Below are 27,593 nucleotides of genomic sequence, written 5' to 3' on the forward strand. Positions count from 1 at the left end.
CGGACGAAGCGAAAGTTGTGAATGGGTGTGTGGCTAGTAATTGTATGTGTAGGACTGGTCAGTAAAGAGAGAGCATTTTCTTTCCCTAGACAGATGTCGGCTCCGTCAAGCCCGGCTACTTTAGACTGGGCTCGGCCGGGCTCAGTTCCCCTCGGCGGCTCCGTTGAGGTTGGCTCTCTGCTCGGCTTTTTGGATGTCCTTGGGTTCCCCTCCAGGTAAGTCCAAGCCTCTTCTGCTCTCTGGGGTTCTTCTGTATCAACCTAGAAGGTTTGAAATGCCTGTATGTTCTTGGAGGGGATTATGACCCCTAGTAGGCCAGCTAACCCTGACCCCTCTCCTCCAGCTCCACGGCCCTCTTGTTTAAGAGGTGTGGAAGTGTGGTATTCATCTGCCCGAAAAGGGGCTTCGAAACGAGCTCCACGGGGTTGCGGAATACGTAAGCTTGCAGCGTGTCTGTCTAATATGCAAGGAACGCTTTTTCCTTTGCGTGCGTTGTAGGGTTTTTAAGTATTCTCTGACTTGGGCGTGTCTGGCTTTCTGTCTTTTATTAGAATGGAAAGCCTCTGAACAGAAGCTGGCTAAGCTCCTTCCCACGCTCAGCGGTAACAAACCGTGTTGCCGCCGAACTCTGTAAACTGAAAGCGTTGCCGCTGAACTCTGTAAGCGGACTGTGCTGCCGCCGAACTCTGTAAGCTGAAAGTGTTGCTGCCGAACTTTGTAAGCTGAAAGTGTTGCTGCCGAACTCTGTAAGCGGACAGCGTTGCTGTTGAACTCTGTAAGCGGACTGTGTTGCCGCCAAACTCTGTAAGTGGACTGTGTGGCAGTTGAACTCTGTAAACTGACAGTGTCGCCGCTGAACTCTGTAAACTGACAGTGTCGCCGCTGAACTCTGTAAACAGACTGTGTCGCCGCTGAACTGTGTAAACAGACTGTGTTGCCGTTGTACTCTGTAAAGTGAAAGTGTTGCCGTTGTACTCTGTAAAGTGAAAGTGTTGCCGCTGAACTCTGTAAACGGTCTGTGTTGCTGCTGAAACCTGTAAACTCATGGTGTTGCTGTTGAACCCTGTGAACTGACAGTGTTGCTGCTGAACCTTGTAAACTGACTGTGTTGGTCCTAAACCCTGTGTCCCTTAGGGACGTAATGAATTGTAGGATGGCTTGTGTGGAGGCAGGGGAGGTTCCTGCTATGGTTGACACCCTGTTGATGCTTTGAGTGTGTGAGTGAGAGCGGGCACGACTGAGACGTAGAAAATAGCTACGAAGCGAGCGGGAGTCCTGATCTGTGGTTCCACGTCTTCGCGAGGAGCGTGGCCAGAGATGGACGAAGCGAAAGTTGTCAACGGGCGTGTGGCTAGTAATTGTATGTGTAGGACCGGTCAGTAAAGAGAGACAATTTTCTTTCCCTAGAAGGATGGTGGCTCCGTCAAGCCTGGCTACTTTAGACCGGGCTCGGTGGGGCTTGGTGGTGCCAAGCTCTGCCAAGGTTGGCTCTTTGCTCAGCTTTTTTGATGTCCTTGGGTTCCCCTCCAGGTAAGTCCATGCCTCTGCTGCTCTCTGGGGTTCTTCTGTATCAACCTGGAATGTTTGAAATGCCTGCATGGTCTTGGAGGGGATTAAGACCCCTAGGAGGCCAGGTCACCCTGACCCCTCTCCTCCAACTCTCTAGCTCTCTTGTTTAACGAGGTGTAGAAGTGTGGTATTCATGTGTCTGAAAAGAGGCTTTGAAATGAGCTACACGGGGTTCTGGAATACGTAAGCTTACAGCGCGTCCGTGTCATACACAAGGAGTGCTTTTTCCTTTGCGTGTGTTGTAGGGTTATTAAATATTTACTGATTTGGGCGTGTCTGTTTTTCTTTCTTTTATTAGACTGGAAAGCCTTCCGAACAGAAGCTGTCTGAGCTCCTTCCCATGCACAGCGGTAACAAACTGTGTTGCTGCCGAACGCTGTAAACTCACTGTGGGGCTGCCGAACGCTGTAAGCTAACAAACTGTGGGGCTGCCGAACTCTGTGTCCCTTAGGGATGTAATGAATTGTAGGATGGCTTGTGTGGAGGCAGGGGAGGTTCCTCCTATGTTTGACACCCTGTTGATGTTTGAGTGTGTGGGTGAGAGCAGGCACGGCAGAGACGTAGAAAGTAGCTACGAAGCGAGCGGGAGTCCCGATCTGCAGTTCCACGTCTTCGCGAGGAGCGTGGCCAGAGACGGACGAAGCGAAAGTTGTGAATGGGTGTGTGGCTAGTAATTGTATGTGTAGGACTGGTCAGTAAAGAGAGAGAGCATTTTCTTTCCCTAGACAGATGTCGGCTCCGTCAAGCCCGGCTACTTTAGACTGGGCTCGGCCGGGCTCAGTTCCCCTCGGCGGCTCCGTTGAGGTTGGCTCTCTGCTCGGCTTTTTGGATGTCCTTGGGTTCCCCTCCAGGTAAGTCCAAGCCTCTTCTGCTCTCTGGGGTTCTTCTGTATCAACCTAGAAGGTTTGAAATGCCTGTATGTTCTTGGAGGGGATTATGACCCCTAGTAGGCCAGCTAACCCTGACCCCTCTCCTCCAGCTCCACGGCCCTCTTGTTTAAGAGGTGTGGAAGTGTGGTATTCATCTGCCCGAAAAGGGGCTTCGAAACGAGCTCCACGGGGTTGCGGAATACGTAAGCTTGCAGCGTGTCTGTCTAATATGCAAGGAACGCTTTTTCCTTTGCGTGCGTTGTAGGGTTTTTAAGTATTCTCTGACTTGGGCGTGTCTGGTTTTCTGTCTTTTATTAGAATGGAAAGTCTTCTGAACAGAAGCTGGCTAAGCTCCTTCCCACGCTCAGCAGTAACAAACCGTGTTGCCGCCGAACTCTGTAAACTGAAAGCGTTGCCGCTGAACTCTGTAAGCGGACTGTGCTGCCGCCGAACTCTGTAAGCTGAAAGTGTTGCTGCCGAACTCTGTAAGCTGAAAGTGTTGCTGCCGAACTCTGTAAGCTGAAAGTGTTGCTGCCGAACTCTGTAAGCTGAAAGTGTTGCTGCCGAACTCTGTAAGCGGACAGCGTTGCTGTTGAACTCTGTAAGCGGACTGTGTTGCCGCCAAACTCTGTAAGTGGACTGTGTGGCAGTTGAACTCTGTAAACTGACAGTGTCGCCGCTGAACTCTGTAAACAGACTGTGTCGCCGCTGAACTCTGTAAACAGACTGTGTCGCCGCTGAACTCTGTAAACAGACTGTGTCGCCGCTGAACTCTGTAAACAGACTGTGTCGCCGCTGAACTCTGTAAACAGACTGTGTTGCCGCTGAACTCTGTAAAGTGAAAGTGTTGCCGTTGTACTCTGTAAAGTGAAAGTGTTGCCGCTGAACTCTGTAAAGTGAAAGTGTTGCCGCTGAACTCTGTAAACGGTCTGTGTTGCTGCTGAAACCTGTAAACTCATGGTGTTGCTGTTGAACCCTGTGAACTGACAGTGTTGCCGCTGAACCTTGTAAACTGACAGTGTTGGTCCTAAACCCTGTGTCCCTTAGGGACGTAATGAATTGTAGGATGGCTTGTGTGGAGCAGGGGAGGTTCCTGCTATGGTTGACACCCTGTTGATGCTTTGAGCGTGCGAGTGAGAGCGGGCACGACTGAGACGTAGAAAATAGCTACGAAGCGAGCGGGAGTCCTGATCTGTGGTTCCACGTCTTCGCGAGGAGCGTGGCCAGAGATGGACGAAGCGAAAGTTGTCAACGGGCGTGTGGCTAGTAATTGTATGTGTAGGACCGGTCAGTAAAGAGAGACAATTTTCTTTCCCTAGAAGGATGGTGGCTCTGTCAAGCCTGGCTACTTTAGACCGGGCTCGGTGGGGCTTGGTGGTGCCAAGCTCTGCCAAGGTTGGCTCTTTGCTCAGCTTTTTTGATGTCCTTGGGTTCCCCTCCAGGTAAGTCCATGCCTCTGCTGCTCTCTGGGGTTCTTCTGTATCAACCTGGAATGTTTGAAATGCCTGCATGGTCTTGGAGGGGATTAAGACCCCTAGGAGGCCAGGTCACCCTGACCCCTCTCCTCCAACTCTCTAGCTCTCTTGTTTAACGAGGTGTAGAAGTGTGGTATTCATGTGTCTGAAAAGAGGCTTTGAAATGAGCTACACGGGGTTCTGGAATACGTAAGCTTACAGCGCGTCCGTGTCATACACAAGGAGTGCTTTTTCCTTTGCGTGTGTTGTAGGGTTATTAAATATTTACTGATTTGGGCGTGTCTGTTTTTCTTTCTTTTATTAGACTGGAAAGCCTTCCGAACAGAAGCTGTCTGAGCTCCTTCCCATGCACAGCGGTAACAAACTGTGTTGCTGCCGAACGCTGTAAACTCACTGTGGGGCTGCCGAACGCTGTAAGCTAACAAACTGTGGGGCTGCCGAACTCTGTGTCCCTTAGGGATGTAATGAATTGTAGGATGGCTTGTGTGGAGGCAGGGGAGGTTCCTCCTATGTTTGACACCCTGTTGATGTTTGAGCGTGTGGGTGAGAGCAGGCACGGCAGAGACGTAGAAAGTAGCTACGAAGCGAGCGGGAGTCCCGATCTGCGGTTCCACGTCTTTGCGAGGAGCGTGGCCAGAGACGGACGAAGCGAAAGTTGTCAATGGGAACGTGTGCAAGACTGAGACATAGAAAATAGCTACGAAGTGAGCGGGAGTCCCGATCTGCAGTTCCACGTCTTCGTGAGGAGCGTGGCCAGAGACGGACGAAGCGAAAGTTGTGAATGGGTGTGTGGCTAGTAATTGTATGTGTAGGACTGGTCAGTAAAGAGAGAGCATTTTCTTTCCCTAGACAGATGTCGGCTCCGTCAAGCCCGGCTACTTTAGACTGGGCTCGGCCGGGCTCAGTTCCCCTCGGCGGCTCCGTTGAGGTTGGCTCTCTGCTCGGCTTTTTGGATGTCCTTGGGTTCCCCTCCAGGTAAGTCCAAGCCTCTTCTGCTCTCTGGGGTTCTTCTGTATCAACCTAGAAGGTTTGAAATGCCTGTATGTTCTTGGAGGGGATTATGACCCCTAGTAGGCCAGCTAACCCTGACCCCTCTCCTCCAGCTCCACGGCCCTCTTGTTTAAGAGGTGTGGAAGTGTGGTATTCATCTGCCCGAAAAGGGGCTTCGAAACGAGCTCCACGGGGTTGCGGAATACGTAAGCTTGCAGCGTGTCTGTCTAATATGCAAGGAACGCTTTTTCCTTTGCGTGCGTTGTAGGGTTTTTAAGTATTCTCTGACTTGGGCGTGTCTGGCTTTCTGTCTTTTATTAGAATGGAAAGCCTCTGAACAGAAGCTGGCTAAGCTCCTTCCCACGCTCAGCGGTAACAAACCGTGTTGCCGCCGAACTCTGTAAACTGAAAGCGTTGCCGCTGAACTCTGTAAGCGGACTGTGCTGCCGCCGAACTCTGTAAGCTGAAAGTGTTGCTGCCGAACTTTGTAAGCTGAAAGTGTTGCTGCCGAACTCTGTAAGCGGACAGCGTTGCTGTTGAACTCTGTAAGCGGACTGTGTTGCCGCCAAACTCTGTAAGTGGACTGTGTGGCAGTTGAACTCTGTAAACTGACAGTGTCGCCGCTGAACTCTGTAAACAGACTGTGTCGCCGCTGAACTGTGTAAACAGACTGTGTTGCCGTTGTACTCTGTAAAGTGAAAGTGTTGCCGTTGTACTCTGTAAAGTGAAAGTGTTGCCGCTGAACTCTGTAAACGGTCTGTGTTGCTGCTGAAACCTGTAAACTCATGGTGTTGCTGTTGAACCCTGTGAACTGACAGTGTTGCTGCTGAACCTTGTAAACTGACTGTGTTGGTCCTAAACCCTGTGTCCCTTAGGGACGTAATGAATTGTAGGATGGCTTGTGTGGAGGCAGGGGAGGTTCCTGCTATGGTTGACACCCTGTTGATGCTTTGAGTGTGTGAGTGAGAGCGGGCACGACTGAGACGTAGAAAATAGCTACGAAGCGAGCGGGAGTCCTGATCTGTGGTTCCACGTCTTCGCGAGGAGCGTGGCCAGAGATGGACGAAGCGAAAGTTGTCAACGGGCGTGTGGCTAGTAATTGTATGTGTAGGACCGGTCAGTAAAGAGAGACAATTTTCTTTCCCTAGAAGGATGGTGGCTCCGTCAAGCCTGGCTACTTTAGACCGGGCTCGGTGGGGCTTGGTGGTGCCAAGCTCTGCCAAGGTTGGCTCTTTGCTCAGCTTTTTTGATGTCCTTGGGTTCCCCTCCAGGTAAGTCCATGCCTCTGCTGCTCTCTGGGGTTCTTCTGTATCAACCTGGAATGTTTGAAATGCCTGCATGGTCTTGGAGGGGATTAAGACCCCTAGGAGGCCAGGTCACCCTGACCCCTCTCCTCCAACTCTCTAGCTCTCTTGTTTAACGAGGTGTAGAAGTGTGGTATTCATGTGTCTGAAAAGAGGCTTTGAAATGAGCTACACGGGGTTCTGGAATACGTAAGCTTACAGCGCGTCCGTGTCATACACAAGGAGTGCTTTTTCCTTTGCGTGTGTTGTAGGGTTATTAAATATTTACTGATTTGGGCGTGTCTGTTTTTCTTTCTTTTATTAGACTGGAAAGCCTTCCGAACAGAAGCTGTCTGAGCTCCTTCCCATGCACAGCGGTAACAAACTGTGTTGCTGCCGAACGCTGTAAACTCACTGTGGGGCTGCCGAACGCTGTAAGCTAACAAACTGTGGGGCTGCCGAACTCTGTGTCCCTTAGGGATGTAATGAATTGTAGGATGGCTTGTGTGGAGGCAGGGGAGGTTCCTCCTATGTTTGACACCCTGTTGATGTTTGAGTGTGTGGGTGAGAGCAGGCACGGCAGAGACGTAGAAAGTAGCTACGAAGCGAGCGGGAGTCCCGATCTGCAGTTCCACGTCTTCGCGAGGAGCGTGGCCAGAGACGGACGAAGCGAAAGTTGTGAATGGGTGTGTGGCTAGTAATTGTATGTGTAGGACTGGTCAGTAAAGAGAGAGAGCATTTTCTTTCCCTAGACAGATGTCGGCTCCGTCAAGCCCGGCTACTTTAGACTGGGCTCGGCCGGGCTCAGTTCCCCTCGGCGGCTCCGTTGAGGTTGGCTCTCTGCTCGGCTTTTTGGATGTCCTTGGGTTCCCCTCCAGGTAAGTCCAAGCCTCTTCTGCTCTCTGGGGTTCTTCTGTATCAACCTAGAAGGTTTGAAATGCCTGTATGTTCTTGGAGGGGATTATGACCCCTAGTAGGCCAGCTAACCCTGACCCCTCTCCTCCAGCTCCACGGCCCTCTTGTTTAAGAGGTGTGGAAGTGTGGTATTCATCTGCCCGAAAAGGGGCTTCGAAACGAGCTCCACGGGGTTGCGGAATACGTAAGCTTGCAGCGTGTCTGTCTAATATGCAAGGAACGCTTTTTCCTTTGCGTGCGTTGTAGGGTTTTTAAGTATTCTCTGACTTGGGCGTGTCTGGTTTTCTGTCTTTTATTAGAATGGAAAGTCTTCTGAACAGAAGCTGGCTAAGCTCCTTCCCACGCTCAGCGGTAACAAACCGTGTTGCCGCCGAACTCTGTAAACTGAAAGCGTTGCCGCTGAACTCTGTAAGCGGACTGTGCTGCCGCCGAACTCTGTAAGCTGAAAGTGTTGCTGCCGAACTCTGTAAGCTGAAAGTGTTGCTGCCGAACTCTGTAAGCTGAAAGTGTTGCTGCCGAACTCTGTAAGCGGACAGCGTTGCTGTTGAACTCTGTAAGCGGACTGTGTTGCCGCCAAACTCTGTAAGTGGACTGTGTGGCAGTTGAACTCTGTAAACTGACAGTGTCGCCGCTGAACTCTGTAAACAGACTGTGTCACCGCTGAACTCTGTAAACAGACTGTGTCGCCGCTGAACTCTGTAAACAGACTGTGTCGCCGCTGAACTCTGTAAACAGACTGTGTTGCCGCTGAACTCTGTAAAGTGAAAGTGTTGCCGTTGTACTCTGTAAAGTGAAAGTGTTGCCGCTGAACTCTGTAAAGTGAAAGTGTTGCCGCTGAACTCTGTAAACGGTCTGTGTTGCTGCTGAAACCTGTAAACTCATGGTGTTGCTGTTGAACCCTGTGAACTGACAGTGTTGCCGCTGAACCTTGTAAACTGACAGTGTTGGTCCTAAACCCTGTGTCCCTTAGGGACGTAATGAATTGTAGGATGGCTTGTGTGGAGCAGGGGAGGTTCCTGCTATGGTTGACACCCTGTTGATGCTTTGAGCGTGCGAGTGAGAGCGGGCACGACTGAGACGTAGAAAATAGCTACGAAGCGAGCGGGAGTCCTGATCTGTGGTTCCACGTCTTCGCGAGGAGCGTGGCCAGAGATGGACGAAGCGAAAGTTGTCAACGGGCGTGTGGCTAGTAATTGTATGTGTAGGACCGGTCAGTAAAGAGAGACAATTTTCTTTCCCTAGAAGGATGGTGGCTCCGTCAAGCCTGGCTACTTTAGACCGGGCTCGGTGGGGCTTGGTGGTGCCAAGCTCTGCCAAGGTTGGCTCTTTGCTCAGCTTTTTTGATGTCCTTGGGTTCCCCTCCAGGTAAGTCCATGCCTCTGCTGCTCTCTGGGGTTCTTCTGTATCAACCTGGAATGTTTGAAATGCCTGCATGGTCTTGGAGGGGATTAAGACCCCTAGGAGGCCAGGTCACCCTGACCCCTCTCCTCCAACTCTCTAGCTCTCTTGTTTAACGAGGTGTAGAAGTGTGGTATTCATGTGTCTGAAAAGAGGCTTTGAAATGAGCTACACGGGGTTCTGGAATACGTAAGCTTACAGCGCGTCCGTGTCATACACAAGGAGTGCTTTTTCCTTTGCGTGTGTTGTAGGGTTATTAAATATTTACTGATTTGGGCGTGTCTGTTTTTCTTTCTTTTATTAGACTGGAAAGCCTTCCGAACAGAAGCTGTCTGAGCTCCTTCCCATGCACAGCGGTAACAAACTGTGTTGCTGCCGAACGCTGTAAACTCACTGTGGGGCTGCCGAACGCTGTAAGCTAACAAACTGTGGGGCTGCCGAACTCTGTGTCCCTTAGGGATGTAATGAATTGTAGGATGGCTTGTGTGGAGGCAGGGGAGGTTCCTCCTATGTTTGACACCCTGTTGATGTTTGAGCGTGTGGGTGAGAGCAGGCACGGCAGAGACGTAGAAAGTAGCTACGAAGCGAGCGGGAGTCCCGATCTGCGGTTCCACGTCTTTGCGAGGAGCGTGGCCAGAGACGGACGAAGCGAAAGTTGTCAATGGGAACGTGTGCAAGACTGAGACATAGAAAATAGCTACGAAGTGAGCGGGAGTCCCGATCTGCAGTTCCACGTCTTCGTGAGGAGCGTGGCCAGAGACGGACGAAGCGAAAGTTGTGAATGGGTGTGTGGCTAGTAATTGTATGCGTAGGACTGGTCAGTAAAGAGAGAGCATTTTCTTTCCCTAGAAGGATGTCGGCTCCGTCAAGCCCGGCTACTTTAGACTGGGCTCGGCCGGGCTCAGTTCCCCTCGGCGGCTCTGTTGAGGTTGGCTCTCTGCTCGGCTTTTTGGATGTCCTTGGGTTCCCCTCCAGGTAAGTCCAAGCCTCTTCTGCTCTCTGGGGTTCTTCTGTATCAACCTAGAAGGTTTGAAATGCCTGTATGTTCTTGGAGGGGATTATGACCCCTAGTAGGCCAGCTAACCCTGACCCCTCTCCTCCAACTCCAAGGCCCTCTTGTTTAAGAGGTGTGGAAGTGTGGTATTCATCTGCCCGAAAAGGGGCTTTGAAACGAGCTCCACGGGGTTGCGGAATACGTAAGCTTGCAGCATGTCTGTCTAATATGCAAGGAACGCTTTTTCCTTTGCATGCGTTGTAGGGTTATTAAGTATTCACTGACTTGGGCGTGTCTGGTTTTCTGTCTTTTATTAGAATGGAAAGCCATCTGAACAGAAGCTGGCTAAGCTCCTTCCCACGCTCAGCGGTAACAAACTGTGTTGCCGCCGAACTCTGTAAACTGAAAGCGTTGCCGCCGAACTCTGTAAGTCTACTGTGTTGCCGCCGAACTCTGTAAACTGAAAGCGTTGCCGCTGAACTCTGTAAGCGGACTGTGCTGCCGTCGAACTCTGTAAGTCTACTGTGTTGCCGCTGAACTCTGTAAGCTGAAAGTGTTGCTGCCGAACTCTGTGAGCGGACAGTGTTGCTGTTGAACTCTGTAAGCGGACTGTGTTGCCGCCAAACTCTGTAAGTGGACTGTGTGGCGGTTGAACTCTGTAAACTGACAGTGTCGCCGCTGAACTCTGTAAACTGACAGTGTCGCCGCTGAACTCTGTAAACTGACAGTGTCGCCGCTGAACTCTGTAAACTGACAGTGTCGCCGCTGAACTCTGTAAACTGACAGTGTCGCCGCTGAACTCTGTAAACAGACTGTGTTGCCGTTGTACTCTGTAAAGTGAAAGTGTTGCCGCTGAACTCTGTAAACGGTCTGTGTTGCTGCTGAAACCTGTAAACTCATGGTGTTGCTGTTGAACCCTGTGAACTGACAGTGTTGCCACTGAACCTTGTAAACTGACTGTGTTGGTCCTAAACCCTGTGTCCCTTAGGGACGTAATGAATTGTAGGATGGCTTGTGTGGAGGCAGGGGAGGTTCCTCCTATGTTTGACACTCTGTTGATGCTTTGAGCGTGCGAGTGAGAGCGGGCATGACTGAGACGTAGAAAATAGCTACGAAGCGAGCGGGAGTCCCGATCTGCGGTTCCACGTCTTCGCGAGGAGCGTGGCCAGAGACGGACAAAGCGAAAGGTGTCAATGGGAGCACGGCCAGTCACGGAATCTGCAGCATTAGTCCTTGTTGCACTTCATTGTGGTTTGGTGTAGGATGCGTATATGGTTTCTAGTACTAATAAACTAAGAAACAAAAGCAGGGCAAGGAAGTAGCAACATCCTTCTGAAAACAAATGAAGGAAGGTCCCCTGCCTAAGGGAAGAACATGGCATATTTCTAAACTGTGTGTTGTAGTATGTGCAATTTGTTTTTACATGCTAGAAGCCTTTGCAGGTAAGTGAGGAGAAGGACAGGGGTGCTAGCTAAAGCTTTCTAAATGCCCAGTAATAGCATTTGTGAGTACGGAGGTAGGGAGGAGAGATTATTCAGGCGGAGATTAGGGGAAGGGGCGGATGGGCAAAGGGGCGGATGGGCAACTTAGGGTCCGGGTGAGGATTGCGTTTGGGGTCGGGGTTAACGATAGTGTGGTGGTCAGGGGGTTTAGGGTTTGCGTCGTGGACAGCACCAGGGTGAGGGTGCAGGGGCCGGCAGACGTAGGGTTAGGGGGTTGGGGTTAGGGGGTTAGGGTTAGGGGTGGTGGCAAAGGGGGTGGCAAAGAGACTTCCCTTGTTTCCAGTGTGGAAAACCCCTTGTTTGTCCCCTGACCCCAGAAGCTTCTCACAGGGGCTGTGTTCCTCACTAACAGCAAGGCTGCGCTCGGCCCCTGGGGATGCTGCAACCGTAGCAGAGAAGCTGTGTTCCTGGCAGTTCTCTCTCCACCTGGATCAGGATGAAGGTGCAGGCCATTGCTCTGCAGCTAGGCACTGCTGAGAGCTGCAGCTGGTACCCAGATCAAAGACAGCTTTGTCTCTAAGGCCAGTGCTGCCGTGCCGCGGCGTGTGCCGCCCCGGGGGAGCTAATTTCTGCAGCCTAACTGCGCTGAATGCTCGAAAATTCTTAGGGGAAGAGCGGAGAGCGGAGAGCTTGACTCGAGCGTCGCTATGGATCCAGCGCCTACGCCCTAGCCCGGCTCTGCTCGCGCCAGGGGGGCAGCGTCCCGGTGGTCGCTATGGATACGGTGCCTGCGCCGCAGCGGGTCCGGTCCCGCGCACGCGCCCTCCTCGCGGGCTGCGCCCCGCTTTTCTGGCCGGGGGGGCGGGCGCCGTGCAGAGCAGCTTTGGAGCCGGACCGGTCGCGGAGAGCCCTGATTCGGCGCATGATGCCGTTCTGTGCCCCAGGGTGCCTGCGAACCGCCGTCCTTTGGCGGGGCAAGGGGTCCTGGCGCATTCAGGGAGCTTGCAGTGCGGTTTCCGGTGTCGCTGCCGGCCCGGGACTCCCAGGTGTGTTCCTTCTGGCATCTGAAGGTGGTCTGGGGCCATCGGCAGGGCTTTTGGGGGTGACGGAGGAGGTCTGGGGGCACCTAAAAGGGTCTGGGGATATGTAAAGTTCTGGTGGGGCCATCTGAAAGGATCAAGGGTCGTGGAGAGGCAGCTGGGCACCTCCGACGGACCCTTTGGGAGGTCTCTGCAGGCTCCCGTGGGAGCTGGGGGTGTCTCGGGGTGGGTTTGGGTTTGGGTTTGTGCTGCAAACAGCGTTGATAATGCAGGGACGTTTTAATTCCCACTGAGCGCATTGCATATTCAGCAAGGATTTTCTAATTTAGCAAGGCTATGTCACATGCTCAGCCAGAAGACTGGAGGGCAGGTTGGCCGGTGGACTACTCTCCAGGACTGGATTGACCTCACTCAGCTGATGGTGAGCAATAGCCTTAATTTCCATTCCTTATCCTCCTTAGGACTTCTGCTATTGTTATTATTGCTCTTATTATTGGTATTACTATTATTCCTACCCCTGAGTTTTCTCACTTTCCCCCTTCCAGTTGTCTTCCCCCCACATCCTGCTGTGTGATGCTTGTTTGCTAGCTGGCGAGTGCCCTCAGGGCTGTGCCGGCCACAGACCCTGCTTGTGTCATCTGCCTTAGGCACACTCATGTGAATCCAGCATTCAGAGAGGCGCTGCCTGTTGGAAAGATAAAGGTGAGCCAATTCAGTCCTAGCAATGTGATGTCTGCAGGTAGCCAGCAGCTTGGCATGTTCTCCTGAGCTCAGAGCCAGACAGCAGGATGTCTCATCTAGGCTCAGAAACTCAGGTGCTAAGAGTGACCTGTGGTAAAAGCTGTGAACAATTGAATTGACATGTCAGTAGGGTTTGGACACAGGGTCGTGGAAGTCTCAGTGGGACAGACACTCCAGTTTCGGAAGCCTGTATTTCATGTTGCAAGGAGGTTGTTCTACAGCTGAACACAGCTGTGTGTGTACAGCCGTGAAGTGCAAACCAAATGATTTCCCGAACTCATCTGAATCCCAGAGCTCATGAAATTCAGGCCTGCCTTCCTGTAGTGTTGGATCTCTCAAGGGGAAAAGTGAAGAGGAGGAGAACTCTTTAGCTTTCTCTCTCTTTTCTTTCCCTCGATACACTTTGTCTTGCTTGGCTTTGAATCACAACTGTGACGTTCGGTTAGGTGGTGAATGTGTACTAGGTGGTACGACACCAAAAGAAGGAAAAAAGAACAGGAATAATTTGCGTTATAGATGACTCCAGGTAAAAGTTTTTGGTAACAGTTTTATTGGCACTAAAAGATCATAAAAAGGGAATAAAGTGCAATAAAAGGCAAGCAAAGCAGCGCGCTGGGCTTGAGAGGGGACAAAACTCCACCTCCACAGCAGCCTTACAATAGTTTTCTTCATCTTCTATAGTTACATCATCTACATAAGCAAACTTATGCTAAACAGAAGGCAGGCATGTGATAATGAGTCTTAGAGTAGGCGATCAAATCCCTTCTCCCCACATTCGGGTGGTAAGGGTCAATGTATCCATTTTCTCACGTGCACAATTTTGCAGGCTTCTTATCTGAAGAAAACAAATTCCTAGGTCTGAATGTTTATCTTTAAGATAAGCTCCGCCTCAGCCGTGATGTCTCCAACTAACCAGACAGTATCCTTGCAAGTCTGCAAGATATGTTTCTTTCCCTTTGCTCTCAAAACAGGCCTCACAAGATCCTGACCCTTAATCCCAGGGCACTCTAAGTCTTATAATTTTAAACATAGATCACCAGTATATTCATCACAATTTGTCATAAAAACCCCACAATTCCAGTAGGATTTCAAGTTCCTGCTTGATAATATAAAGCAGTCTGTGCTTTGTTGGTTGTTTTAGTTTCCTTGCTGTGCTGCAAAGATTTTGATAGGAATTTCTAGGTATTAACTACAGCCAGGGCAATCCTTCAAGTGCCCTAGGAATGCAGTGAAAACCTTTTGAGAATTGTTCCTGCTCTGTTACTCCTCAAGCTATGAGCAGACACACAGACAGTTGTTAACAGACTTTCTTTGATCATTCCAGGTCTGGTGTGCTGGGACTGGCAGGATTTTCCTGAGCTGTCCACGTACAGTTTCTGTTGACACTCTTCAGCTCGTACATCCGGTTTGCTGACAGAGGGTGTGGGGTTTGTGGGGCCCGGCAGCGAGAGTTTTCCAAAGAGGAGCTCTTAAGGGCAGCTCCAAGGTTAGGTTTGGATTCTCCTGGAGTCGCACACAGAACGAGTCTCACGATTCCAGCGGTCTAATTTTATAGCTGCATTTTCTTCTCTCTGCCTAGGTGAGAGAATGACCTCACTAAAGAAGAGAGATAGCCTGAGCTCTACAGGAACCTTGAACCCAAGCAGCCAGTGCCTTCTGTGAGTACAAGCTGTTCTTGTTCAACGTGGAACTAGTTGAGAGCTGAAGCCAGACCACACCTTAATTCCCGCAGCTTCCTCTTCTGCAGATTAAACAGTCCCAGTTCCTTCAGCCACTCCTCATAAGACTTGTTATCCAGACCCCTCACCAGCTTTGTGGCCCTTCTCTGGGGACACTCTCTCACCTCTGTGTGCTGGGGAACACCACTTCTGCCGGGCCAGCCACCAGCTGGGTTTAACTCTGTTCCCCACTGCTCTTGGGGCCCAGCCATCCATCCTGTTCTGCTGTCCAGCAGTCCCTTTGAAAAAAAATCCATCTGAAAAAAGAAGTAGCAGAGAAGGAAAGTTGAAGCTGCAAAGATTGCAGTCCCCTCAGTTGTTGAGGATTGTTTTGAGCAAGAGGGGCCTTGGGTCCCAGGAACGCCTGTGCAATTCAGGCCTTGAAGAATTCTCTGTGATAATATAGTGGCGGAGTAAGAGATGTGAGAAAGTGCTGATTGCTTGGTATGCTGAAGTCCAGCTGCCTCTGAGATGGGAGGCAAGCAAGATAAGGAGGAGGCGAGATCTGGGGAAGAGAGCAATTAGACCGGATAGAAGAATTCCACCGAGTTGTGAAAACAATGATGTAACCTTTTAGAGAGCAACCAATAGTATGTTGCCAAGTGGGCATAATTATAGCAGACTGTATATAAGATGTGTCTGATGCTCAATAAAGTTGGATTCCGCTGATCAAATTGGTCGAATAAGCGGCCCCTTCTTGCGGCACTCAGTTCTTGTGGTACTCTCTGTGAGATCCTAAGCCACCTGAACTGAGCCGGTCAGGCAGCCAAGCTAGTGCAGCAGTGTCTTCTGGAGAGTTGATAGGAGCCAGTTCTGTGGGGTTTGTTGAAGTGAGTGGCCAGTCGTTCTACATGAACAGTTGTCTTAGTGCTAGCAAGTAGGAGGCTCTGAAGTGTGGTACTTTGAGAGCTCCATTCATACTTGCCCTTCAGGAGGAGCCAGCTCTTTCATTGAAGCCAGTGCTTTCACGCCAAAAGAAGGGAACTCTTCTTAGTCCACAGAGCACATGGGCAGGGGAAAATGTCTGTAGCTGGTGAGATGGCCTGTGCTACAGTCCATCTTCTTCATCTCCTCCTTACTCCTTCAAGTCTCATTCCCCATTTTCTTTTCAGAGAAACTTGCTAGGGAAAGCGTTAAAGTCCTGCCTTACAGCGACCAGCAGGAAATCTTTTCCACCCCATGATGGGATTGGGATGAAGGTCCCCTGGTCACAGAGGGACATTAGGTTAGTGATGCAACACCTGCTTTTCACACATCTTTTCTGTTAGGCACGAGCACCTGAATGTCCTCTGCGGTCCGTGCGGTGGCCTTCAAGGTGATCTACTCTTATACCCTTCTGTGGCACTCGGGTCAGAAGAGCAGGCTGGCTGTTGCCAAGAGCCTCCTGTCCCCGAGACTGCTTTTTGCTGTCTGAGCAGGTGACTCCATCTATTGGGGAAATGGCATTTCTCACCATTCTGGTGTCACTGGTGGCTGTTGAGGATTAGATCAAAGGCCCGAGCCTTTAGGGCAGGACTGGTGGCAAATGTTGGACAGTGGCTAGGAGCTCATCTGCCAGAGCTCTCTGCCCTGGGATGGATCCCATCTGGTGCCATAGACTTCTGAGGGTCCCAGTGGTATCTCAGTCCCTCCCAGTTCTTTCCCTGTCCTTCTCAGTCACCCCTAGTCCTTCCAATTTCCATCCCAGTTCCTCCCGTTTCCTTCCCATTCCCTCCCATTCCCTTTGGAATTCCTCACAGTCCCTCCCGGTCCTTCCCAATCTCCTTCCAGTCCCTTCCAAGTCTCTCCCAGTCCCTTCTCAGTCCTGTCCCCATCCCCATCCCTCCCAATCCTCTCCCAGTCTCCTCCCAGTCCCATCCCCGTCACTCCCAGTCCCCTCCCAGTCTCTCCTAGTCCTTTCCCAGTTCCTCTCAATCCCTCCCAGTCTCCTTCTCATCTTGCAGCGTGGCAGATTTCCCGGAGTGGGAAAGCAGAGCCGCGCTCCCTTTGGTCAGTACAGTTTAGGTGGGAAGTGCTTCCACTGGCTCCATTGGTCCAGATCGCCCCAGTTTGGGCTCTGTTTACTTTGGGGCCATTTGGGCCCATTTAGGATCCTCTTTGGGACTTTTTCCCCAGTTGTTCCCAGTCCCTTCCAGTTCCTTTGGAGCTCTCTCACAGTTCTCCCCAGTGCCTCCCACTTGAGCCTCCACTACCTCTCAGTCTCTACCAGTTTCCTCCCAGTTTTCTTTCAGTCTCTGACAGTTTCCTCCTCCTTCCCTCCCAGATTCCACCTCGTGCCGTCCCAGTCCCTCCCAGTTTCTTCCCAGTTGCTTCCAGTTCTCTCCCAGTCCTTTGGTGGGAGGAAACTGTTGGGACCGGGAGGAGGCCATTACTGTGTAGTTTGGTAATACTGACGGCTGCAGCTGGTGCTGAGCTAAACAGAATGATCACAGAAGGCTTTTTCTCTGAAGCCAGAGCTGCCTGCTGGGGGAACGAACGTTTTTCTGACAGCTCTTGGAGGAACATTTCTGTAGAGGTGTTCCCCAGGGCTCCTCAGGTGCTCAGAACTCAACATGTTGCCTTGGCGGGGAATAAAACTCATGGAAAGCTGAGCGTGAGGTGACAACGCAGGCACCGCCCCCCCCAGCGTGGCAGCGCCGCCCTCAACAACATGGCGCCGGATGCTTTAAAACGGCTCAGTGCAGGGTTGTGGCTGGTAGAGGTCGGAGCTCCTCCTCTGTGTCCCAGGTCAGTGCTAGTCTCTGCTGCTTTGTGGGGTTTCTCTATAGCAGCTGCTGGAGCTGCGCGGGGCTTTGGGGGTGGCTGCCAGCGGGGTAGCGCGGGGCTTTGGGGAGGTGGCGGCCGGCGGGGGGTGTCCGGGTTCGGCTGGCGGGGCTCTGTGGGGGTGGCGGCTGCTGCCTCAACTGTACCCAGAGATACCTGGAACTCTGGGCTGCAGCTGGTGCCCAGATCAAAGACAGCTTTGTCTCTAAGGCCAGTGCTTCTCTGCAGAGGAACCAAGATTTCTCTGCAGGTGTTGCCCAGGGTTCCTCATCTGCTCAGAATGCCCAGCTCCAGTGCCAGGCTGATGTCACCTCACAGCCGTCACTCTGTCGGTGTTTGCCTAGGAATGCCAGAAATCTTCCTGGAACTATTGGAGAAAAGGAAGCTTTGTCTGTCTCTGTTTGCAGTGCCCTGAGAAGGACTTGTACCGACACAGGCTCAGAAAGCTGAAACAAAACAATGAGAGCAACAGATGGAAGAGATGGGTTGATTGCCAGCAAGAAATGCACCAACTGCAAGGTGATTTTGGGGTAGTAAATCCCAGAAGGTGTGACACGCTTGGAGATGCAGACCTGCGCAGCAGCTGTCACAGAGGAGGGAAGCGCAGCAAAAACTCAGCTGTGTGCTGAAGGTGCAAATCCTACCCAGAAGGGTGTCCGTGGGTCAGGGTGATAAAAAGCCCCTCAGCTGTCTCTTTCCTTCCATGATACCATATGGGGGTGGGTGATGATGCAGGAGAGGAGCAGGTGAGTGAGGGGCGGGGGATGCTGCCCAAAAAAGCTGCCTGAATGCTCTCAGAGGGGATGAAAACCCATGAAAAAAATGTTAGTCTGAGGTATTCCAGCAGAGAAAAAGCTGTGCTCTTAATCGAGAGATTGCAGAACAGTAGTAATGTGGATGACAAAAAGGCTTTGAAATGACTCTTATTTGCAAACTAAAAAACCCCACAAGACACACAAAAGAAACATCACTGGTTTTATTTTTAGTTTCTTAATTTGAATGGGAAGTCAAGGGGAATATAGAGGCATGTGGGGACCAATGGAAGGTCTCCTGTGGGTATTTTAGTTGGATGGTTAGGGTTAGTTGTGGTGGTGGGGGGAAAGCTTTGCAGTAGTGGCCTTTGTGGCGGGGGTCCAAATAACCCTAAATATCCAACTAATCCTTTGGGAGACTCTCCAGAGGCCCTCCTCATCCCTCTATGTGCCCCCAAATTCCCCTTTGATACTCCCAGGTGCACCTTAGGTGCCAACCGATCCCCTTAAGAGGGGTGGCAACACTGACCAGTTAGGGGCTTCTCTTGCCCCTGTGTGTGGGGAGCAGCTGAGTGCGGCCCTCTTTGAAGGTTTTTCCATTTGTATTGAAAACTAAAAAACAAAAAGAAAAAAACCCCAAAGGAACAAAGAAGGGCAACCCCCCCCCCCCCATGACAGACAAAAAGGAAGGTCTACTGTTTTTATGTGGTACACATGTTATATTTATGCTTTGAAACCCTTTTTGCTCTCCCTAGAATTTGCTTTTACATTCCAGAAGCTCTCCTGTTTAAGTGGATGTAGAAGAATAGTATGATGTGGGAAGGTGTTTTGGGATAGCTTTGGAAGACTACGGGGAAGATTTGCCTTTGCTCGAGTCAGAGAAAGCTATGTTTTGCCTTTGACTCTGAGAGTAATGTAAACACTTTGGAACCGAAGGAGAGAAACTGGGCAGAGTTTGGTTGGACGTGTTAAAATAGTTTTGTTGTTACGACCTACTGTATGCCTTAATTACATGTATGCCAGTAGAAAATGCCCAATTGAGATGTGCCACGTGTGCCTTCTGATTAGACTATATAACTTTGCTGTATAATGTAATAAATGTCTTCAGCTGCTTACATCTGGCCCAAAAAGCATTGCTCGAAGTAAAACATCGATACTACAACAAATGGTCACCCCGGACAGAGGTAAGCGACAGGGGAAACTGAGGGTCGGTGCCTCCTGTTGAGGAGCACGTATGGGTAATCAAAGAACAAAAGAAGTCATTTACTTACATCTTGGAGGGAAAAAAAAAGTAGAATGAAAAGACATGGGAGCAGGGAGGGATGGCATCGTTCATGGCAGCAACAAAAGTAAACAAAATTGTTACATCTTCCCTTACAACACAGGGACTAATTAAAGATTCTTTAGATCAATTAGCAGAGCATTATAAAGCTGTTACAATAGTAATGCCATTTCACCAGAACAAAGCTCTTTGACATCTACGCCCCCCAGCCCCCCTCCCCCACCATGGCCACTAAGCTCACCTGCTCCCGTGGAGCTGCAGTCACTGGCACCTGGCCAATAGCAACAGCAGCCCACTCCCCCCCTGCTGCTGGACACCCCCCCACTAACTCTTAAAAGTTTTTCCATGTGTTTTAATTGTTGTGGCCGGTTGACGCTGCCCCCTTAAGAAAGGGAATATGGTGGACGGAAGTTGGTAAACGGAAGGAATAGTCTAAACTAATTTCATTGGAAGAGTGGGAGGAAGCACCTTCTGAACAGGGAGTGAACTGGACATTTCCAGGACTTTTCTATGTCTTGCTTCCGCCTTTCCACGGTGCAGCAGCTCTCTGTCTCTGTGCTGGGCTTTCTGCCAAGGCCTAGGCCTTGAAGTCCAGATACCAGGCCTGTATTAACTCCGTTCCAATTAACACAAACTGCTTCTAACATTTTTTTTTCTCCTCTCTTTTCTCTCTCTTTCTATCCCACTCTGGGAAGGGGGGGGGAGAGAGGGGAGAGCGGAGGTGGGGAACCCCCTCTCTGCCGAGGGGGGTTACTCTCATTTCTGTGTTACTCTGTTGTATATCTTTGTATATATTGTAGATATTGTAAATTTGTAAACATTCCCCTGCATACCTTACATTGCTTTGTAAATATAGCTCCACTGCTTTGCTAATTCAGCTTGTGAGTTTTTTTTTCCTTTCCCTTCAATTTTTTTTCCCTTTTACCTTACAAGGGGGAAGGGAGGAGGCTTCTCGGCCTTACCCTTCCAAACCCACTACATTTTTTTATTGGCGTACCCAACGTGCGGCAGATAATTAGTTTAATTTATTACTTGATTGATTTAGTGTTTTCTAGCTGAATTAGCAAACATGAAGGTATTGTGGTTTGTGGAGCGATTATTCTTTTCAATTTTTGGGGCTCTGGTTTACAGATATTGTTTGGGTTTGATTTTGGATTACCTGGGCAAATATTTGGTGCGGACAATTTATATGTGGGTTATGTATAGAGTTAAATTATGGTATGGAAAATGTATTAATTTCCTATGGCCAGTGAGATACAGGAATGTTACCTCCACCACTCTCCCACTTGAGATAAAGGGTTTTAAGATTCCACCGTAGGAAAGAGTAACTTTAGGTGATGCCTGGGATCCAAAGGTGATTTATTTCATGTGTATAATTCTGCTGCTGGTGATAACTAATGTGTATTCTCTGTATTCCTGGTGTCGGGAGAGAAAGGTGTCCAGAGCTTGTTTTGTTATTAAAACTAGATCAAAAAGAAAACGCCATGGCTCTCGATCAGTCCCAGAGTCATCTAGTGACGAGGACTGTGGAGAATCTGTGTCAGCTAAAAAGAAGGCTAAAAAGTTAATTGGTAAAGCAGCTCTAAATGACTTTGCTGATTCTAGCAAGCAGCCAAGGGCATCGGCTGCTATCAACATGGCACCTACTCCTTCTCCTTCTTCTTCTTCTCCGTTGGCCATTAACGGAGCAACATCACTTCCGCCCACTCCCTCGGTGGGACCGGAAGTCACTGCCCCATCAGCTGATTTATCTCAGGACCTGTCAGCTTCTATTAAGGTGGCTGTAAATTCAAACACAGCTCCAGTTAAGGTGGCTCCTTTAAAGACTAGAGGTGGAAAGGCCAACGATGGAGAAGAAGAGGAGGAGACTGATCCTGGTGAGGGGCCCTCTACTCTAAAAGATCCTGCTCAGGAGGAAGAGAAGGTTTGTTTTAAAGATCTAGCTAACCTAGTGAGATCAAAGCAGGATAGAGATGAAGTTAGGAAGGCAGCTGGCAAAGGTGGTTCTCAGCTTAAAGAGATCCTTAGGAGAATGACAGCAGGATTATATGGACAAAGAATTCAAGGAGATGAGGAACAAGATGATATTACAGACTGTTCATCACCATGGGAGGAATTGCGAAATGTCCGTAAAGATTTCACCAGGGCAGATAAGGAGCCAGTTCTAGCTTGGCTTAGTAGGTGTTATGATACAGGTGCTTCAGCTCTAACAGTTGGAGACAAGTCAGCAGCTCAGTTAGGAACTCTCTCAAGGGACAATGGAATAGATAGACATCTAGGCGAAGCTCTCGGTAAGGTTAATCTGTGGATACGCCTTTTAATGGCGGTTGCCCTGAGATACCCTTCCCGCGATGACCTTCCATGGAACCCTAAACCCTGGACTACCATAGATGAGGGAATTAAGCGCTTGAGAGAATTTGCTGTTAGAGAGCTACTCTATGGTGAACATGAAACTCTGAATCCTGATGACATTCCTGTGGGTATTGGTCTTGCTAAAAAGATCATCAAACTTGCTCCTTCTAATTATACAAACATTCTGGCAAGCAGAATTGTGTCAAGAAGTTATGGTGGAGCTTCTCCTACGGTTGGCCAATTCAGTGATCAAATGAGACAATTGGAGGATAGCATGACACGTGGTTCTTTGGTTTCAGCCATTGAAACTCTGTCTGGAAAAATTGAGAATTGCATGAAGGATCTGAAAGATTCCATATACCAATTGGCACAGAAGGATAATTTCAATTCTTCCTCCAGGTGGATACAAGTTTCATCTGTGAGGAATACACGTCCTCCAAGGAGGTCATTCCAAAACAGGTTATTCCAAAACAGGTCATTCCAAAACAGACCACCAAGGCAATCACGTAGAACTATTTGGATAACTCTGCGTGATCAGTTTGGTGAGAACATGAACCGCTGGGATGGCCAACCAACTTCTAATCTGTTCAGGAGACTGAGGGAATTGCAAAGTGGCAGAAGCCAAGGTAGCAATACCAGAAGGGTAGCTGTTACTTCCACAGTTCCCCAGAACGACTCTTATGGCTCCAACAGTGGCTCCAGTTATAACATGCAAAGTTATAACCCTGCAAACTGTGCAATGCACATGTGCGCATGTTCCCCATAACTAGGGGTGCCCTGCCTCCCGCCAGGGGGAGGAGAGGGATAACAGAGATAATAGAATCTATTGGGATGTGTACATCCAGTGGCCTGGCACTTCACAATTTCAGAAGTACAGGGCCTTGGTTGACACAGGAGCTCAGTGCACCATAATACCATCAAATTATCAGGGATCAGAGTCTATAACTATTCTGGGAGTCACTGGTGGATCTCAAGAGTTAAGTAAGGTAGAGGTTAACATAAGTTTAACTGGTAAACAATGGAGGAAGCATACAGTTGTGACCGGACCTGACGCACCTTGTATTTTGGGAATTGATTTTCTGAGAGAAGGGCGTTTCAAAGACCCTAGAGGTTACAAATGGGCTTTTGGAGTAGCTTCTATAGAAATTGATGGACAAAAACTGAAGCTGTCTGCCAGACCTGAACTTTCTGATGAATCTGCAGTTGTGGGACAACATAAGATACAGGACATTAAATTGCCGGTTGCTTCTCAGACTGTGCATCACAGACAATACAGAACCAACCGTGACTCTTTGTTGCCCATTCAGAATCTGATTCGTCAGTTGGAGAGTCAGAAAGTCGTCAGCAAAACTCATTCGCCTTTCAACAGTCCAGTGTGGCCTGTGCGGAAGCAGAATGGAGACTGGCGTCTGACGGTAGACTACCGAGCCCTGAATGAAGTGACACCACCTATGAGTGCAGCAGTACCAGACATGATGGAGCTACAGTATGAGCTGGAATCCAAAGAGGCCAAATGGTATGCTACCATAGACATTGCTAATGCATTTTTCTCTATTCCCATAGCAGAAGAATGCAGGCCTCAGTTTGCTTTCACCTGGAGAGGAATCCAGTACACTTTCAACAGGCTGCCAATGGGCTGGATCCACAGCTCAAGCATCTGTCATGCAGTGATCCACGATGCTCTGGAGAAAGGCGGTGCTCCAGAACACATCCAGTTCATCGATGATATCATCGTCTGGGGTAAAACTGCTGAGGAAGTCTTCGAGAAAGGTAACAAAATCATTGACATTCTTCTGAATGCAGGTTTTGCCATCAAGCGAGACAAGGTGAAAGGACCTACCACAGAGATTCAGTTTCTGGGAGAGCGCTGGCAGGATGGACGTCGACACATTCCAGTGGATGTGGTAAATAGAGTCTCCACCATGGCAAGTCCCACAAACAAGCAAGAGACCCTACGTTTCTTAGGGATAGTGGGATTTTGGAGACTGCACATTCCTGGATACAGTCAGAGTGTGAAACCTCTGTATGATGTGACTCGAAAGAGAAACCATTTCCACTGGGGACCTGAACAACAAGCAGCCTTTGACCAGATAAAGCAAGAGGTGATTCAAGCAATGGGTCTGGGACCCGTCCGAGATGGTCCAGACATTAAGAACATTTTGTACACGGCTGCAAGTGACAATGGTCCAACCTGGTGCTTGTGGCAAAAAGCTCCAGGTGAGACACGTGGACGACCTCTTGGTTTCTGGAGTCGAGGTTACAGAGGTTCAGAGGCTAACTATACTCCAACAGAGAAAGAAATTTTAGCTGCCTATGAAGGAGTGAAAGCATCTTCTGAAGTGATTGGAACTGAATCACAACTTCTCTTAGCTCCCAGATTACCAGTTTTGAATTGGATGTTCAAAGGCAAAGGCTCCACACCACATCATGCCACAGACTCAACATGGTCTAAGTGGATGGCTCTGATAACACAGAGAGCTCGAATGGGAAATCTTGAAAGACCTGGTCTAGTGGAGGTGATCTCAAGTTGGCCTGAAGGTATCAACTGTGCTAAACCTCCGGAGGAGAAAGTAACTCGTGCTGAGGAAGCTCCTCCTTACAATGACCTCTCTGATGACGAAAAGAAATACGCTTTGTTCACAGACGGTTCCTGTCGTCTTGTTGGAAACAAGCGAAGGTGGAAGTCTGCAGTGTGGAGTCCAACACGCCGAGTTGCAGAAGCGAAAGATGGAGAAGGAGAATCCAGTCAGTTCGCAGAGGTAAAAGCTGTCCAGCTAGCTCTCGACGTAGGTCAACGTGAGAGATGGCCAAAGCTTTATCTCTACACCGACTCATGGATGGTAGCCAATGCTCTATGGGTTTGGCTAAAGAACTGGAAGAAGAGTGGTTGGCAGAGAAAAGGAAAACCCATTTGGGCAGCCGACCTATGGCAGGACATTGCTGATCGAATCGAGAGAATTCCAGTGAAAGTGAGACACATCGATGCTCACATTCCTAAGAGCAAAGCTACTGAGGAACAGCAACACAACCATCAGGCAGATCTAGCTGCAAGAGTTTCTCAAGTAGACATGGACTCTAATCTTGATCTCGACTGGAAACACCGAGGTGAGATATTCTTAGCTCGGTGGGCTCACGATTCGTCAGGACATGAAGGCAGAGATGCGACATACCAATGGGCTTGTGACAGATCCATAGACATTTCCATGGATGCTATCACACAAGTCATCCATGACTGTGACATTTGTGCCGCTATTAAGCAGGCAAAACGACTTAAGCCCTTGTGGTATGGTGACAGATGGTCCAAGTACAAGTATGGTGAAGCTTGGCAGATTGACTACATCACTCTACCACATTCTCGTTCTGGTAAGCAATACGTGCTTACTATGGTAGAGGCAAACACTGGATGGTTGGAAACTTATCCAGTTCCACATGCAACTGCACGCAACACCATTCTCGGTCTGGAGAGACAGATCCTGTGGAGACACGGAACTCCGGAGAGGATCGAGTCAGACAACGGAACTCATTTCAAGAACAACCTTGTAAAGAGCTGGGCAAAAGAGCACAGTATTGAGTGGATATTCCACATTCCCTACTGTGCACCAGCTTCAGGGAAGATTGAACGCTACAACGGTTTGTTGAAGACCACTCTTAAAGCCATGGGGGGTGGATCTTTGAAAAACCGGGAAAAACATTTAGCACAAGCAACCTGGCTGGTAAATAGTAGAGGTTCAGTGAACCGAGCTGGACCTGCACATTCAGATTTGCTACGGAAAGTAGAAGGTGATAGAGTTCCTGTTGTTAGAGAAAAGAATCTGTTAGGTAAAACTGTTTGGGTATTTTCACCCTCAGGAGAGGCTAAACCTGTCCGAGGGGTGGTTTCAGCTGAAGGTCCGGGTCACACTTATTGGGTAATGCAAGAGAATGGTGAAATTCAGTGTATTCCACAAAGAAATTTAACTTTAGCTGAAAGAGGTTAATTTCAAACTGTTGTACAGCTACATTGCGTCCAAAGGAAGAATCAACGAGGAATCTACGGTGCACGAACCCTGAGATCCCTGAGAGCCCTGAGTCAACTAAGAGACCCTGAGAATCCCCGTTTCCCTTTTCTTCGCTTCGTCGGTGAAGAAATGAACTGTTTTCCATTTTTCTCATTTTCTGATTTTCTTGGACTTTTGAATCATCTACATCTGAGCATAGCCGGAATGGACTATGAACTTTACTCACGAACTGTAAATATCATTTTGGATTGGATGGACAGTGTGAACAGCCAATGAAATTGTTTAGAAGGGGTGGACTGTGGCCGGTTGACGCTGCCCCCTTAAGAAAGGGAATATGGTGGACGGAAGTTGGTAAACGGAAGGAATAGTCTAAACTAATTTCATTGGAAGAGTGGGAGGAAGCACCTTCTGAACTGGGAGTGAACTGGACATTTCCAGGACTTTTCTATCAGTCTTGCTTCCGCCTTTCCACGGTGCAGCAGCTCTCTTTATTAGAATAAACCTTTATTAGAATAAACCAAACCAGGTTGGAAGAGACCTTCAAGATCATCGTGTCCAACCCATCAACCAATCCAACCCACCCAAACAGCTAACCCATGGCACTAAGCACCCCGTCAAGTCTCCTTCTGAACACCTTCAATGACGGCGACTCCACCACCTCCCCGGGCAACCCATTCCATAGCGCAATCACTCTTTCTGTATAGAACTTCTTCCTAACATCCAACCTGAACCTCCCCTGCCGCAGCTTGAGACTGTGTCCTCTTGTTCTGGTACTGGGTGCCTGGGAGAAGAGACCATCATCAGCCAGTCTACAACCTCCCTTCAGGTAGTTGTAGAGAGTGATAAGGTCACCCCTAAGTCTCCTCTTCTCCAGGCTAAGCAGCCCCAGCTCCCTCAGCCTCTCCTCATAGGGCTTGTGTTCCAAACCCCTCACCAACTTTGTTGCTCTTCTCTGGACTCGTTCCAGCAGGTCAACATCCTTCCTAAACTGAGGGGCCCAGAACTGGACACAGTACTCGAGGTGTGGCCTAACCAGTGCAGTGTACAGGGGCAGAATGACCTCCCTGCTCCTGCTGGCCACACTGTTCTTGATGCAGGCCAGGATGCCATTGGCCCTCTTGGCTGCCTGGGCACACTGCAGGCTCATGTTAAGCCTACCATCAACCAGCACCCCCAGATCCCTCTCTGCCTGGCTGCTCTCTAGCCACTCTGACCCCAGCCTGTAGCACTGCATGGGGTTGTTGTGGCCAATGTGCAGAACCCGGCATTTGGATGTGTTAAATCTCATGCCGTTGGATTCTGCCCATCTGTCCAGCCTGTCCAGGTCTCTCTGCAGAGCCTCTCTACCCTCCAGCAGATCAACTCTTGCCCCCAGCTTGGTGTCGTCAGCAAATTTACTGATGATGGACTCAATGCCCTCATCCAGATCATCAATAAAGATGTTAAAGAGCACAGGGCCCAGCACTGATCCTTGGGGCACACCACTAGTGACTGGTTGCCAGCTGGATGTGGCACCATTCACCACCACTCTCTGGGCTCGGCCCTCCAGCCAGTTCCTAACCCATCGCAGTGTGCTCCCGTCCAAGCCATGGGCTGATAGCTTGGCCAGCAGTTTGCTATGGGGGACGGTGTCAAAGGCCTTGCTGAGGTCCAGGTAGACTACATCAACAGGCCTCCCCACATCCACTAGGCGGGTCACCTGATCATAGAAGGAGATCAGGTTGGTCAGGCAGGACCTGCCCTTCCTAAATCCATGCTGGCTAGGCCTGATCCCTTGGCCATCCTGTAAGTGTTGTGTTATTGAACTCAGGATGACCTGTTCCATGATCTTGCCTGGCACTGAGGTCAGGCTGACAGGCCTGTAATTCCCTGGCTCATCCAACCGGCCCTTCTTATGGATGGGCACCACGTTGGCCAGCTTCCAGTCCTCTGGGACCTCGCCAGTGAGCCAGGACTGCTGGAAAATTATGGAGAGTGGCTTGGCCAGCTCATCTGCCAGCTCTCTCAGCACC

The 27,593-nt window shown here is 49.8% G+C and overlaps 1 long non-coding RNA gene across 1 annotated transcript; it reads left to right on the forward strand.

The window, feature by feature from the left end:
- The first annotated feature begins 12,217 nt into the window (after positions 1-12,217).
- Positions 12,218-14,508, forward strand: LOC137451281 (uncharacterized). Its single transcript, XR_010989759.1, has 4 exons — positions 12,218-12,396; positions 12,623-12,677; positions 14,041-14,202; positions 14,296-14,508. It is a non-coding gene; the product is annotated as an uncharacterized lncRNA (long non-coding RNA).
- Positions 14,509-27,593: the final 13,085 nt, after the last annotated feature.

Source organism: Melanerpes formicivorus, unplaced genomic scaffold (assembly GCF_026170545.1).
Source record: "Melanerpes formicivorus ecotype bairdi unplaced genomic scaffold, bMelFor1.0.p_v2 SCAF_41, whole genome shotgun sequence".
Classification (NCBI taxonomy): Eukaryota; Metazoa; Chordata; class Aves; order Piciformes; family Picidae; genus Melanerpes; species Melanerpes formicivorus.